Genomic DNA, 12,773 nt, shown 5'->3' with positions numbered 1-12,773 from the left:
TCATATCTAACTAATGTTGAATGTTTAATCCATGCTTATAACTATACAAATACTATGCCATTTTTAAATGACTCATCTTACAACATTTCTATGGTATGCATTCTATCTATGTTGCTATTTTATGAATGCAGAAAATGTGTACATGTAGGTGAACAACTTTGCTCAGCCATGTAATATTTGGTGGGGTTAGAGTTAAACTCAGGGCACTTGCTTCCTTCTGAGTGGGTACCTTTAACCAATGTGCTTGAAGGATTTTGGAATATGGATAATATTTTGGAAAAGAAATATGTGTGTAGATATGGGCCAGGATTTATTTTTAGAGCAGTGGTTTCCCAACTTTCATGTTTTACACTCTTACCAGGAAAAGACAAACGCTTCAAGTGGACTCCAACGTTTGCTGAGCATGTGTATACTAATCATTTACTTCAACATCTATGATACAGATACAGATATTTCACAAGACACACGGAAAAATGAAATGCAAAAGAAGGAGATAAAGCATCAACAAAAATAGAAATTCTTATATTTTCCCACAGCTCGGTTGTTGGTCCTGTGTATGCCCTGTGTTATTGAAGCACCTGTCTGGAGACCGTTCTTGGGATAGAGGTGCACTACGTGGTCGGGTGGATGTTCCAAGCAGACATTTCCCACCTTATCCTGCTTCCTTTCTCTTCAAGAGAACAATTTGCTTTAGTTCTCAGCTTGACTTTTACTGTATGGCTCTGATCATGTAGCACTAACCTTCTGGTTGCCAAATTATATCTAGAATGGATGGTTATTATGAACAATAATGACTGAGAATGTGTAATAGTAGATAAAGGTATGACATGAGGTAAAGAATTAAATCAAATCAATTGTGTAATTTTCAACTGGTTATTTTTCTTAATTATATTACTTATTTAAATTCTCATTTAGTAACATTAAATTAATGCTATTAAGAAGAATTTGAATAAAATGTAAAGACTTGTACATCTATAGATAATAGTTGCATGGTACTAACTGAGGTATGGCTTTCCCAACTGGCTCTGGTGGTAAAGAATCTGCCTGGCAATGCAGGTGATGTAAGAGATACTGGTTGGATCCCTGAATAGGGAAGATTCCCTGGAGAAGGGAATGGCGACCCACTCCAGTATTCTAACCTAGAGATTCCCATGGATGGAGGATCCAGGTGGGCTACAGTCCCTGGGGTTGCAAAGAGTCGGCCACGACTGAAGCAACTCAGCATGCATGCACTAAGGTACTTAAACACTCTCAGATTGAGTTTCTCCAACTGCAAAATGAGATAACATACCTGACTTTTGTATATGTTGTGATAAGCCAGGTAAAAAGAATTGGGACTGCACCTAGAACATGCCAAATGCTAAACAAAGGTAGTTAGGCTATAAAACAAGCCATTAAATGTTTATAATCCCAGATTTCTTCAGAACCCACTAATTAATCCATCCTTAGAGTGTATAAGAGAATCACTAGTAAATCCCCATTACCACAGGAACAAAAAATCAAAGGAGTTAACTGTCAATATGAATGCAGCTTAAATCGTAGAGAAAATAACTCCTTCCAAGACAGGGCAAGAATAATAGGAAATATTTGCTGCAGACTGCATACAAATGACAGAGGAGATTGGAAGGCTACAGTCCAAATGGTCACAAAGAGTCAGACACACTGAGTGACTAAGCACCCTAGCAGGTTTATACACCCAAGGCTAGTGTATACAGTTTCTATTATGTGAAATCAGGTTTTGGAGTAGAAACTTACTGTCCATAGGATTTGCCAGGCAAAAATACTGGAGTGAGTTGTCATGTCTTTCTCTAGGAGATTTTTCCGACCCAGGGATCGAACTGCATTTCTTACATTGGCAGGAGGATTTTTACCACGGAACCACCAGGGAAGCCTGTAATGATGTTTGGGGAGGTCCAACTCAATTACCTTAGTCATTGCCAGAAAAAAATACATCTAATGAAGTCCAATCTAATGACTAGTTTTTAAAAGGTGGGGGGAGGGATGGTTAAACGATAAATATGGGACAATCTCTTAGGTACTAGAATGATGAGGCATAGATATAGAAAACTGGATATAAAAGATCAGGAAATTAGAACACTAATTCAAAAGGCACAACATCCAAAGGTAAATATTAAAGCAAATGGAGGGGAAATATTACAGAATAAATGCCCATTCACTGTCTTCACATTCTCTCATTCAGTCTACAGAAAAATGCAATTTAGGTTCCCCCGCCCTAATACTGCAATGCAACCAATCTATCAAGATCAAAAGGGATTTTCCATTATATTTTAACAAAATCTAAAAAACACTTATTTATTATTGTAAAATTAGCTTCACAGTGGTATAACATGGTTTTGCCTTCACAATAACCACATTCCTTTTAAAAATGCTCCCTTTTTTGGTTTGCAAATCTCCATACACATTTGTGTTTCTCTTTTGCCTGTAGAATCTCCATTTCATTTTCTTGCCCTAAATTCTGGAGGTCCATCCTTAAAACTTTTTTTTGCTCATTTGGTACCTGTTTATCTCTTGGTTTTCCAGCTTCAGTTAATGTTTATATACTGAAACATCACAAAGCAATCTCATGAATAGTCTATACATGCCTATTTCCTGATCTACAAACCTATTTTCCAAGAGGCGCCTCAATAATCCTCTTTTATTCTTCATTCCATACCGCTGCACGCCTGCGTACTCAGTCACTTCAGTTGTGTCTGACTCTTTTGGCCTGTGGACAGTAGCCCACCAGCCTCCTCCGTCCATGAGATTTTTCTGGCAAGAATACAGGAGTGGGTCCTCCACATCATGATTATGTTGTTTCTTTCACCAAATAAAACCAGCCTCTACTTAGAAACTCTTCAGTTGAATAAAAATTCCCTGTTTCATGTTTTCCTCCTTTACCTCTCATGCATATTCAAGCTTCATCTATGGTCAATTCTACCTCGTAAATCTTTCAAAGATATGCACTATAAGTGCATAAGTATAAGAGATACTCCCATGACCTCTAAATTCCTAATCCATAGCTTCTTGTTATTAGCTGTTTTTCATACCAGCAAAATAACTTGGAATGATATTTTGAAATTGGAAAATATCTTTCAGGAATGTTAAGAACTTCAGACTGATTAAAAGCAGAGACATTACTTTGCCAACAAAGGTCCGTCTAGTCAAAGCTATGGTTTCTCCTGTGGTCATGTATGGATGTGAGAGTTGGACTATAAAGAAAGCTGAGCTCTGAAGAACTGATGCTTCTGAATTGTGGTGTTGGAGAAGACCCTTGAGAGTCCCTTGGACTGCAAGGAGATCCAACCAGTCCATTCTAAAGATCAGTCCTGGGTGTTCTTTGGAAGGCATGATGCTAAAGCTGAAACTCCAGTACTTTAGCCACCTCATGTGAAGAGTTGACTCATTGGAAAAGACTCTGATGCTGGGAGGGATTGGGGGCAGGAGGAGAAGGGGATGATAGAGGATGGGATGGCTGGATGACATCACCGACTCGATGGACATGAGTTTGAGTGAACTCTGGGAGTTGGTGATGGACAGGGAGGCCTGGTGTGCTGCAATTCATGGGGTTGCAAAGAGTTGGACACGACTGAGCAACTGAACTGAACTGAACTGAATCTACTTAACTCAGATCCAAAAGTCTGTCCTACAGAAATAAACTGACATTTAGAAATACAATGCATTATTGCAAGACATTGTTTACTGTGTAAAAAATTTGGAAATCTAATTGTTGAAGCTAGTTAAGTAATTTTTGACATATACAACCAGTCAATATTTAAAAAGGTTTTGGACAGAATTATGACAATAATAGTTACGTAGTTTCTTGGTAGAGAAACTATATGCTATCCAGAAAGTAGAGTTTGATAGTAAGTTATATTTAATAAGAAAAAATAGTATTACAAATGAACACGAAAAATAGATATCTTCTTTAACTTATCACCAGGAGAGTCCATAACATGTGCTAATGTGTACCTGAAGGGTCCTAAGTTGGCTTCTTTTCATTAATTAAAAACAAAAACCAAAGGCTGGTGCCTCGTGATGAATAGCTCAAGAATTTTATAAGTGTTTCTCAAGAATTAGAAGAGTGGACTGAAGACTGACTAAAGGTCGAGATGAGTTCCAATGGTAGATGTGTCTCTCGAAGTAGTTGCAAATGACAGGAAAACAGGTACATGTCTTTGCCCATTTGGAATTAATGAACATTTTTTAACATAGAAATTACAGTGTTTGAGAGCTCGTTTGTAGAGCAATTAAATGAGTGATACATAAAGATGCTGCAAAGAAAAAAATAAACAATATAAAAAATAAAATATAACACAGATGAACTTATCTATGAAACAAACAGACTCAGAGATATGAGAGAGGAAACTTGTGACTCACAGGGGAGGATGATGAGGGAAGGATGGATTGGGGGTTTGGGATTAGCGGATGCGAACTATCATGTAGAGAACAGGTGAAGAACCAAGTCCCGTATAGCACAGGAATTTGTATTCAATATCCTGTGATAAACCATAAAGGGAAATAACATGAAAAAGAGGGCTTCCCTGGTGGCTCAGACAATAAAGAATTCACGTGCAGAATGGGTCAGGAAGATCTTCTGGAGAAGGGAATAGGGAAGGGAATGTGTGTGAATCACTTTTTGTACATTATAAATTAACACAACATCGTAAATCAACTAACTTCAATACAAACAAAATAGAGGTAATGAGAATTTTCTAGGGGTCCAGTGGTTAGAACTCTGCGCTTTCACTGCTCAGAGCCTGGGTTCAGCAAACTTAACATTCCACGAGCCTCGTGGCCAAAACCAAAACCAAACAAAAAAACAAACAAATCTCTTTAAAAAGGGGGTCACTGATGCTCCACTAGAGATTTTTAAGAATGAAATAGATAGCAAACTCTTGAAAACAATTCAGCTCTAATTCAACTTAAAGGCAGAAAAACGGTGGCATTTTCCTTTCCTATGATTTATGTACAATTTCCTTATTTCCACAGGAATGACATTTCTAAATTTTGCACTTAGAGAAAATTACCTAGGTTATTTTTAGCCATAACTGATGTGCCAAAAGTACTCCCACTTTAATATACTATCCTGCTAATTTACGAAATTCATTTATCATGTAAGTTCTTAGAAGGAAGGAGCAGATAAAATGTAAATGTGCTGATCTCATATAAGTCACTGTTCTATGATAACATTTCAAACTTGATTTCAGATGCCAAAGCACAGTCTTTGAAAAATTATATGTTTTCCTTTAAATTTAAGACATTTTTTGATGGTCTTGAATGTCTTTTACTAAGTACCAGTTAATGAGACAAACTTCTGACAAAAATATTTCTACTTTACTAATTCTAGAGCCATTTTTAAAAAAAAAATCTGAAACAAGAATTGTCTGACTGGATCACTTCTGAATATTCATGCATTATTTCAAAAGGGCATGCATTGTCTCAAAAAGAAACTGATTTTCTAGAAGTTGTGAAGCGGTAGATTTTTAGAGCATTTAAGCTGAATTCTCTCAATTGACTGGTGGCAACAAAACTCTAACACTGTGAGTCTTTAAAAGAAAGGGCAAACATCTTTTTGGTCACTATGGCAAAAGTAACTCATTCATTTCTCAAAGTATGAGTCGTTACCTGCACTGGCAGAAAAAAAAGGATTCATATGGGTTATGAAGTTCTGTATTTGCGTTTTATCCTTAATCTGTTACACAAAGCAAAGATATAGGTATTAGATGATCATAGTTATTAAGGAAAGTCATCATAACAACAAAATACAAAAGTTCCAATTTCTCATGCTCATCAGCATAGTCCTCAAACATTATGGTCAGTATCAATAAATCCTAATCTAAAGAAACAGATATGAAAAATCAGTATGTTCTTTCAAACTGTGTCATGCATTTATTCTTATTGTATCACTACTCAATAACTTATTAGATGCTATACTATAACCCTTTGCCTATAAAATAATTTTAAGAGCATGACTGGCAAAAAGTTCACTATCAATTCATAATGAGTTATTGATTATTATTTACCAAATTATATGTCATATATTATGATAAATTTCTGAACAATAGGTTTCTAGTGAATGCATGGAGGAAATTTGTGCACATCAGTTTAAAGAATCTTCAATTTATGATAATTTAATTTAATAATTTTAAAAAATTTTCTGGAGATAAGTACCTTAGAAATATTTCAAAGGAGAAAACAAAATAAAACAAAATACATAAGTAGTTAATCTATGCTTTAAGATTTCTACAAATTGTGTGAAAGTGTGTGTGTGTTTAACCATAAAAGGAAACAAAAACATGCTAAAATTGAAACTGTAAAAATTTTATATAATTTACCTAATGATCTGATTCATTTCAGTCATTGGTAAAAAGTGTTTGTAAAGAAAACACATATAAAGAATAAGATAGCAAATGATTTCTGCTGCTGCTGCTGCTAAGTCGCTTCAGTCGTGTCCGACTCTGTGTGACCCCATAGACGGCAGCCCACAAGGCTCCCCTGTCCCTGAGATTCTCCAGGCAAGAACACTGGAGTGGGTTGCCATTTCCTTCTCTAATGCATGAAAGTGAAAGGTGAAAGTGAAGTCGCTCAGTCATGTCCGACTCAGAGACCCCATGGACTGCAGCCTACCAGGCTCCTCCGTCCATGGGATTTTCCAGGCTAGATTTCATAAACTCTTTATTTAACATTTTAAGCAATTCTAGACCTATAAATTTGTATCTTTATTCTTGCTGGAAACATTTTTAAATATTTTGTTAAAAATATTTGGCAAACATATTCAGATTGAAATAAAAATATTTTCAAATTTAAAATTCTAAATATATGTGCATATTAGTCATATTTAGACATTAAAAACACTTAGAATTTGAAATAATAATATAATATGAAAGTATACAATTTTATTACATCTAAAATATGAATGTCTCAATTATAATTATAAATTAGCAAATATTTTATACAAATACAAAGTCTTCTCTCCAGATATATTAATTAAAAAATAAACTGATAGAGCTGAACTATAAATTTACATAATCTGAGAAAACATTTGATATTCTACCTATACATTTTGTTAACTTCTTCTGCAGTTATTTCATATGCTACTTATGGATTTACTAAACGCTTGACAAATTTACTTTGAAATATTTTATTAAAATTAGTAACCCAATTAAAATTACTTGCAACAAATCATAATTGAGACAGTAATAAATCCCTGTCACATTTTGCATTTTCTTAGTTTATAGTTTTGTGTATTTCATATTTGATGAATTAGCCTTCATGTAATGGTTATAATAGATTGACAGCTGATATGTGTACATGTATGTACATGTACATATTTGTATTCTTAGTGTGCTCAATAGTTTGCTATTATTATTATTATTTTTGTAACATTCTTAATTACTTTAGCATTTCACTTTAAGAATTTTTGAAAGTCAATGAAAAATTTGATAACCAAAAATACCTGACAAAAAGAAAGAAAATAAAATAAGTATATATCAACTTTAATAAGAGATTTTCAAAAAAGCATATAGTTTTATTCAGAGATGTGGAAATCTCCATACTGAATATAATTTACTAAGAAATAATTTATTTTAAAAATATTTACTCTGTAATAAATATTTCCACATATCTTTAAAATTTATACCTTTATTGCTCATGGCATCTGATAGTAGAGTGGTAAATATTTTTAAAAATCAAGAAACAAAACCCTGGAGAAAGATGCAGTAATGCTACATTCCTCCCAAGAAACTTGTTTTAAATTTTCTGGATATAAAGAACTTTTATTTTCCTGAATCTGAATTGCAGGGGTGCTAAATTGATCTTTGTTTTAGAGAATATCCAATGTACATGTCAAGTTTAGAGATTTTTAGAAATTTTTGCTTATGAAGTGAAAATTAGAGAGTTTTTCAAGTACTTTTTGGCTCTATTTTCATTGAGTTAGCTTATATAATCAATACTCGCCTGTTTCTCACATTCTTACCTGTGTATCTTCAAGTTCAATGAGGTCTGAAGAGACTGAAATCCAAAGTTCACGTGAAACACAGGAAGAATAGTAGGAGAGTTTGCCCCGATTTTGCTTCACAGGCTTCTCATCGAACCTTACATGTGGCGCATTGCTCTGAGTTACAGACACTTGTGCTTGTAGTACCAAGACCCTCAGTATGTCACTGCTTGCTGAATGCTATTTTGGGTTCTCTGAGTAGAGCCATGAACACTGAGCCTTTGTGCAAAATATCATAAGGGCACTCTGATGTCCGCTCATAGTCTGCGATTAAAATGCAGACAGCTCCAGCAAATAGTTAGGAGCTGATTCCCACCCCCCCCTTTTCCAAATAACAAACAAAAAAGAAAATAAAGTGCTTACTGGCTTGAGATGATAAGGAGGGAATTCAACTTATGTAAGAGAATTCTGCAAGTGGAAAGGACATGCCCTCTACTTGAGGATTAGCTGATGAAACAAATGATCAATTTAAAGCAGGCACAAAAAGTTGCTAAAAAGAGAAAAGCTTTTAAACTCTGTCTCTATGACTTCTGGCTGTTCCTAAATTCAGTCTTTCTACTCAGGAATGAAGCAAAATACAGAGAGGGCAATGTCTAAATTATAATCCTCTTTTTCCCTTGGTTTATGAACTACCTAAATTTATTTATTTTATCGAATTTATAGTTGTTTTGTTATAAATAGTTACTGTTGTTTATAGTGAACTACATAATATTATACTCTATACTGTTTACACTGTATATTGTTACTCAAGCTATTTTTAATTAAAAATTATTTTTGAACCAAATCAGAGAAAGGTTAAAGAATATGAACAGTGTTTAACACCATGATCAATGTCTATAAATTTTAATACTTTTATGATTTACATATGCAAGCATTGCAGGAAACAGCCTCAAATTCAGAAATAGACTTAAATCCTGCACTATCTGGAGGATACATACGTTCATTCTTTTTACCATAACAATGGAAGAAGAAGGGGAAAGAGGTTACAACCAATGCTAATGAGAACGGTATAGATTATGTAATGCAGATTATCTGATTCATGCTTATTTCGTTTCTGAGTTAATATAAAGCAATTCTCTTGTTTATCATTTACTAAATAAATGTTCAAGGCCTGTGTAACATGCAGCAAAACCAAACAAAAATTTCCTTTTTTTTTTTTTTCCGTTAGCTTTTTTTTTTTTTTTTTTTTTAATTGTGGTAAGAACACTTAACATGGGAGCTACCCTCTTGACAACTTCTTTAAAGTGCATGGTACAGGACTGTAAACGAGTGGCATGATGTTATACAGCAGATCTCTAGAAATCGCCCCTCTTGTGTAACTGAAATGCTACACCCATTGAACAATAGCTCCCCATTTTCACCTGTCCCCTGGCCCTGTCAGCTGACATTCTACCCCCTGCTTCTGAGTTTGAGGACTTTAGAAACCTCATGTGTGTGGACTCAGACAGCACATCCTTCTGTGAATGCCTTATTTCACTTGCATAATGAACTCCCAATTCATCTATATTCCAGTTTTGGATTACGAATCTAATATTTTATGGGGTATAGTTTCCAGTCTTCAGCTCCACTCTGAACTGCAATTACACTTTTCCAACCAATAGCCCTATTCAACAAGATGTCCCGAGGGCTTATCTTCAGGCAAAAGAGAGCAAGTGTGGGTCAGCGTTTTATACACTGATTGTTATAAAACCACTAAAGGGGCAATCAGCACTGTAGAAAATCTACTGAGACAGGAACGAACTTTTTGAATAGTGTACAGTTTGAAACTATGTGTTTTATGTAGAATACCATTAATGGCAATTTTTTTATTTCGTTAACTAAAGATCTGTTATAAAACACCAATGTAAAGTGACCAACTAGATTTGTTTTTAATCTAGGCAAAAAGTGCTCTAAATGTCTAAGAGTTTATGATCCTTGGAAGAAGAAAGTTTCTTAATACCGCAGTGGGAAATCCAGCAAGTCTGTATATCACAACCAAGAATGTGGACTTGACTGGACTGATGGGACTTGGCATCAAAAAAGCTTATGGATCACTTCTACCACATTTTCCTCACATCAGGAGAAAAGCTGTTTCTAGGTGTGGGAGAGTAAAGAAATAGGGGGTGGAACATGACTTTAATACAGAAGGAAGAGCTCAGAATGAAGTACAGCACTATCCATTGGAGAGACAGAGCCCCTGGTACACTATGGGTTACTGGAGGTCTCCACATCATAGAACAAATGTAGGGAGGGTGGACCATTCCTGAGACACAGATACTGTTTCATAACTACACAGCAACATTTTAGTAAACAATCATCAGCTTTCACATGCAGTCTGGGAGAATTCCACAAATGTCATCTGACCCCAGGCTGTTGAAAAGAGCGTGTAGTTTCAGAAGAATTCAAACTAGGATTGAATTGAGTTAATCTAAGATTTAAATGAACATATTACAATTCATTAATGCTCTGAAGAGCCACCAATTTATTTTTAAAAAAATATCATTAAGAAATGTAAATCTAATGACTAGCTGCAGAATGGAGCAGCTAATGAAGTTCAGACATAAAGGCAGGCAGAGGACAAATTCAGATGTTATTCAGGCTCAGTCCCTGGAGATAAAACTTCAGTCAGAAAGTTTAGCTGTAGATATATCTCAGCATAGATGACCCAGATGACTTTAATGAGATATTAAGGCTCCAATCAGCTGTGGTCTGGTTGACAGAATTAAAGGGCTACCTCCTGATCACCACAGTCTTGGAGAACACTATCATGTATTATATATTATAATAACATATTTTATTATAATATAATAAAATAATATTCATGCATGATTGTAGAAAAACTCATATATATTGATAGAAATAATTTAAAATATATTAACTGTAAATCATTGTGTCAATTAGGATTCTTTTTGGCTGCCATAGAGACAACAATACAAAATAAAGTTAAGAGAATGGAATAAAACTTGGAGAAATGTGGAACATACATAAAAAGGTGAAGTTGGCTTAGGGTTAGTTGGAGCCAGTGGTTTCACCTTGCAATCAGTTATTCAAATTCATTTGCTCTCATCTTGTGCTTAAGAGTAATTTATCACTCCAAGAGTGTCCCCAAAACTTCATTTTTGTCGTATTGACTAATATAATCTTTTGTCCATATATGAAAAAGTTACGCCAAAGAGAAAAGATTAGAACCATTAAGCCATTCCTGCACCTGGAAGGAAGAACTACTTGGTAGAGAAATGGATTAATGTGAACAAATAAAATTTGGATTATTGAATCTGGTTTGACAATCAACAGTGTATACTATAGACAAACATGTAAAATAGCTTTTCAAAAAGCTGAAAATAAAAGTAATTTCTTTCCTAGAGTGACCTTTAGATGTTATTCTTTTCTAATAGTCCAGTTTGATGTATTTTATTATTTTTTTTAAATCATGATCATATATCAAAATAAATAAGAGAAGATAAACACTAAAACACTAGCTAATCCATTTATTTCAAATAACATCAATCCTTTTGTGTTAAACTCAGAAAACTTGGCTGCTAATAAAGAAACATTCTATTGAATATGGCAACATTTTGCATAGTCTTAGAAGATTTATCCTTTAAATTCTAGTTGCAGTAGCCATAGGTTTGGTACAATTACAATGTGTTCATTGTAAAGCAACTATACTCCAATAAAAATCAATTAAGTAAAAAAGCAAACCAACAAATAAATAAAATGTATCTGTTCATATATACCCACATTTTATTATTTTATTTCCTGTTTTGTTACTTTTTTCTATTTTTGTGGGAAGACCTTGCTTTGGAGCTTTGTATCTAAGGAATAATTCTCTCTGGTTAAACTGCAACATAAACTCCAAGACAGAGAAAAATGATTGAATAATGCATAAATAAAAAAGTTCTATTCCATAAAAAATAGACATTTTAGTAATTGATAATACATTAACAATTTAAAATAATATAATTCAGAAGTACAACCCCCAAATATAGCATTAGCACACTTGAACCCTGGCTCTTGAACTATCTGTCTATTTATCTATCTATCTGCTTATCAGTCATTCATATCTTTCCTTTTGCAAGATATCTCATTAGAGGTTACAGTTATACAAAGACAAAACTCTGATCAACCATCTCTTGAAAATAAAAACACACATCATTTTTAAGCTTCAAACAAGATGCCTAACCAAATGAAATGTAACAAAATGAAAGTCCAATAAAATCACTTTGTAAAAGAAGAATGATAACCTCCAGACTATGTGACCATATGTGAGATATATGTGTTTAATCAAGAGGTGATTAGGAGAGAATTTCAGAACAAAACAGCTTCTCTGCAGACTGATCCACACCGTAGGAGATGGCCTATTGTTTGTGCTCAGTCGCTCAGTCCTGGCCAACTCTTTGCGACTCCATGGACTGTAGCCCACCAGGCTCCTCTGTCCATAGGATTTTCTAGGCAAGAATACTGGAGTGAGTTGCCATTTCCTTTAAGTTTCCACAAGTATAATTTGAAGGGCATTTTATGAAAGATTTTTCATATATTTTTATAAGGAAAGGGGCTTCTTCCCAGGTAGCTCAGTGGGAAAAATCTGCCTACCAATGCAGAGGACATGGGTTCTATCCCTTGGTCAGAAAGATGCCCTGGAGGAGAAAATGGCAACTCACTCCAGTATTCTTGCCTGGAAAAACTCATGAACAGAAGAGCCTGGTGGGCTACAGTCCACGAGGTTGCAAAGAGTCGGACAAAAGTGAATGACTGAGTGAGTGACCAAGCACAGAGCATATAAAGAAAAACTCTGCTT

The 12,773-nt window shown here is 34.7% G+C and overlaps 1 protein-coding gene across 1 annotated transcript in view; it reads right to left on the bottom strand.

Moving 5' to 3' along the window:
• The window catches only part of CDH19 (cadherin 19), a 76,014-nt gene extending 67,849 nt beyond the window's left edge, over window positions 1–8,165 (bottom strand). Inside the window, exon 1 of the mRNA XM_018039815.1 lies at window positions 7,976–8,165. The gene's annotated coding sequence lies outside the window, so the exon portion shown is untranslated. The remainder of the gene's footprint in view (window positions 1–7,975) is intronic.

Source organism: Capra hircus, chromosome 24 (assembly GCF_001704415.2).
Source record: "Capra hircus breed San Clemente chromosome 24, ASM170441v1, whole genome shotgun sequence".
Taxonomy (NCBI): domain Eukaryota; kingdom Metazoa; phylum Chordata; class Mammalia; order Artiodactyla; family Bovidae; genus Capra; species Capra hircus.
This window is presented reverse-complemented; position numbering and strand designations above follow the sequence as displayed.